Genomic DNA, 4,574 nt, shown 5'->3' on the forward strand with positions numbered 1-4,574 from the left:
AGGCATCTTCCCTCAACAAAAACTGGACTGTACTGGCAGACTGACACTGCCACTGACGGGTCACACTTGGGTCCACTGACCCATAGGGGACACTCTAACCCAGAGACTATCAGACCCAACCTCTCAACGGCTCTCGGGGCAATAAATGAATGAGATGCACCTGGGTCCATTAATGCATACACATCAGAACACCCAATGACGAGATTACCTGACACCACGGTGTTGGATGTGTTAGCCTCCTGCTGTGTCATGGTGAAGATCCTGGCTGGAGCTGATGGACATTCACCTCGGGAACCAGAAGAAGAGGCTGCCCCTCTCCCTCTACCTCTGCCACTGCCCTGAGTTGTGGCTGGAACTGCTGGCTGTGCCACACTACCAGAAGCTGTCTGCTGGGGCTGGCCCATAAAAGGCGCTCTAGGACACTCCCGAGCTATGTGTCCCTCCTGTCCACATCTGAAACATGTATTGGTCCCAGCTCGACACACTCCCCTGTGCGGTCTTCCACATCTCTGGCATTCTGTACCATCTGAGCCTAAGCTCGAGCCACCGCCAAATCCCAGACCGGATTTCAACTTGTTCCAAAACTTATTCTTCTTCGGCTTCCTGGTGGTACTATCCCACCTCTTCTTACCTGAGCTCTGAGAAGAGAACCCTGGTCCTCCTCTGCCTGAGGTCTTAACCCCTGAAGACTGGGTCACTGACTGCTTCACTGACCCCTCAACTATAGCACTTGCTTCCATTCTTCGAGCCATATCCACCACAGTGTGGAAACTTTCTCTCTCAGCTGACTGAATCAACGAGGAGTACCTGGAATGCAGCTTCATAACATACCTCTTGGCTTTCTTCGTATCTGTAACTAGAGCTTGCCCTGAAAAAGGCAAAAGCTCCAAGAATTTATCCGTGAACTCCTCTACACCCATGTGCTCTGACTGCCTCAGTTGCTCAAACTCAATCATCTTCAGTTCTCTGGAACTGTCTGGAAAGGCCCATCCAGCGAACTCATTCGCAAATTCTTCCCATGTCATACCGTCTAGTCTCGGGTCCACATAACACTTGAACCATTCCCATGCCTTCTTGCACTTTAAAGTGAACCCTGCCATCTGAATGGCCCTGCTGTCACTTTCTCCTAGCTCATCAGTTATTGTCTTCACCACTCTCAGATACTCGAAGGGGTCATCCCCTGACTTGTATTTGGGAGCATCTAGCTTGAGGTAATCTGTCATCTTTACCTTGCTCCCATCGACTGAGCTAGGTCTAGGAGGTTGAGTAACTGGGGCTGCTGGTTCTGTAGGTGGTGGAGGTGGTGGTGCAGCATTCCCCGAGGTGGGGTTTGCCGGGTTTGGATAGAAGGGTGAGGGTGGATAAGCTGGGTACTGTGTGTAAGGTGGATAGAAAGGTGGATAAGGCATGTAGGTAGGGTAGGGGTTAAAGCTGGAGTAATCCGATGTACCTCCCATCGGATACCCTGAACCCTGTGGAAAGGGTGGATAATGGGGTGGAAAACCATACCCCGAGGCCTGAACGCCTCCCTGAGACTCCCCTGTCCCTTCTTCCTCCATGCTCACATCCAGGTTCCCATCCCTCCTCTGCTCCTCTTCCATAACCTCCCTCACATCTGAAGAACTTCCTCCTCTATCTGTCCCCCTTCTGCTAACATCAAACGACCTTCTAGGGTCCCTTGACACTCTTTCTCTGTTGGCTCTACAAAACATTGCCCTAGGCAATGTGGGAGGACGGGCGCTCGTGCCCTCATCCTCAGGTGGCACTCCAGTCAATCGTGCAGATTGACGAGTTCCTCTCATCCTGTTTTCTGAAAAACAGTACACATCATACAAACATTAGCATCACATGGTTCATGTGGGCACACATGAACCCTCATCACATATACATCATTCATATCATAGCATCAATGCACATGTATATAATCATGGCATTTCACATCATCATACAAGACAGGACTCCACATCCTATCCTAGTGGACATGACCTTCCTATTGTGCTTGACCTTCTGGAACATCTATGAGCCCGACACTCTAGGTCCGATCCTATCAACCTAGGGCTCTGATACCATTCTGTAACGACCCGAAAATCGGACCGCTACCGGCGCTAGGATCCAGATCGGCTTAAGGCCGCCGGGACCCGTAGCAAGCCTGACATATAACCTGTAAACCTGTATAATCCCATACATGATCAATAACATGCATAAAAATTAAAACTTTCCTTTTCATCATACACCAAACTCAACCTGTGCATGCACTAAACACAGTATAACTTTAAACATTTATCCCTCTGTGGGATCTCATCAATGCCCCAATGGGCGATACATCAAAAGTTGAGTTGGTTAGGCATAAACATCAATAGACATTAAGATCATGTATATGACAAAAGGGATTACAACATCTATAGGGTCAAGCACAACTTCTAATCCTCAATATCATTATACATAACATAACTGTAACCTCTTACATTACATCATAGTACAATTGTCATGTCCACAATCTAACTATTACATCAACATACTTCAAAACTCTGGCTAACCTCCTGGTCTACCCTGTACCTGCACATCTGGGGTTAGGGGAGAGGGGTGAGCTACAAAGCCCAGTGAGCAGAATAGAGAAATCATATATTAAAATTTCATGCTTTCATGAAATGCAACACATCACAACAAATCACATCTCGGATGGTATTGTCACCTATAGTCCTCTACATAGTCCAACTGTGCCGGGACGTAGAATGGGTACAACCGGTCTTTCTCTTAACATAACATATCATAAAATACCAATGTGCCAGGGATGTAGAATGGGTACAACCTGGACTTTCTCTTACATCGTGCCAGGGACGTAGAATGGGTACAACCTGGACTTCCATACCATATCATGCCGTAACATCATCATACCATATGAGGACTAAAGGATCATCCAATAACCAATCCACATCAACATCGTAAATGCAATGCAACATATTCGTGAATACTAATGCAAACAACCTACTATATCTCATGGCATTCATGATGCATGGATCATGCTCAAAATTCATATTTCATTTATTTTAAAACTTAAGGTTTATTCCACTTACCTCTGGCTAGCTCTGACAAACTCTGTAGCAGCTGGCTCACTGCTGGGGTCCTCGGTTCCTCGGGTCCGAACCTACACAGGTGGACTCCAATGAGGGACCAAACATACATATACATAACTCTAATATACTCCCCAAAAACCCCCTAAAACATCATGAAACAATTACATAAAAACATGCAAGAAATGGCTGGACAGGGCACTTTCGGCGGCAGGTTCGGCGGCCGAAAGTCAGGCAGGTTCGGCGGCACCTTCGGCGGCCGAAACTCCCAGACAGAGGCGAAACTCATGCATGTTCGGCGGCACCTTCGGCGGCCGAAAGTGCCAGACAGAGACGAAAGTCTCTTTTCGGGGGCAACTTCGGCAGCCGAAAGGCCTGCCTCCTCAGCCATGTTCGACGGCCGAAAGTCCCTTCGGCTGCCGAACCTGGTTTCTGCCAAAGGGCAGAAACTTGGCTCCCTTATGCATTTGTGCCTCCAAAACTAACCAATCATGCATAAACCTATTCTACAACATGCATACACATCATACATCACACCTAGGGGTCTCAAACTATCAAATACCCCAACTACAACACTTCAAACATGTCACATTGTTCAAAAACATAACATTTGCTTAAAAACTCATACAACCCTATACATGCCATTCTACCCCATAAAACCACTTAAAACTTACTTAAAACATACAATGAGCTTAAGATCGGCTCTTACCTCTTGATAATAGAGAGAGAGACGACCTAAACTCGGAGATCCAAGCAAATGAGCTCCTGAGTTCCCAAAGCTCCAAAACTTGTCTTAAATGCTGAAAACTTACAATGAGAGGTGAAAACTCAAGAAAGATGGAGGAGATTTGGAGAAAGAATACAAGATCTGGGGAGAGGGAGGTCGGAAGCTAGCTGTGGCCGAAAATGGGAGAAAGCTCGCCCATTTCGGCTAAGTGACCCTTTTATAGGTGGCTGGCCAGGCCACGTTCGGGGGCCGAAAGTGCCTCCGCATGCATGCCATGTTCGGCGGCCGAACTTGGGTTTCGGCGGCCGAACCTGGACTTCCCTCACTCATGCTTTCGGGGGCCTAACGTGCCTCCAAAACGCATGCATGTTCGGCGGCCGAACTTGACTTTCGGCGGCCGAACCTGGGTTTTCCTCCAAAGACTTTTCATGCAAAAACTCATTTAATTTTCATACTTAAAACCATGAAATACCTTAAAACATTTTATGAAAACATGTTTCTACCCTACTAGAGACTTCCGACATCCGAGATTCCACCGGATGGTAGGAATTCCAATACCGGAGTCTAGCCGGGTATTACAAGCCCAGGCCCATGGTAATGACAAGGATTAAGAACTTTTGGGTTGGGCAGGTTACCTAATGGAGGTTCATCTAGAACTTCTCTAGAGTTGCCGCTCCTATGGCCAGATGGATCAAGAAGAACCAGAGGGTTGTGTGGTCTACTCAGAGTGAAGAGGGCTTTGGAAAAGCCAAAGGAAATGTTGATGTCAGCACCAG

This window comes from Manihot esculenta, chromosome 13, assembly GCF_001659605.2.
Source record: "Manihot esculenta cultivar AM560-2 chromosome 13, M.esculenta_v8, whole genome shotgun sequence".
Taxonomy (NCBI): Eukaryota; Viridiplantae; Streptophyta; class Magnoliopsida; order Malpighiales; family Euphorbiaceae; genus Manihot; species Manihot esculenta.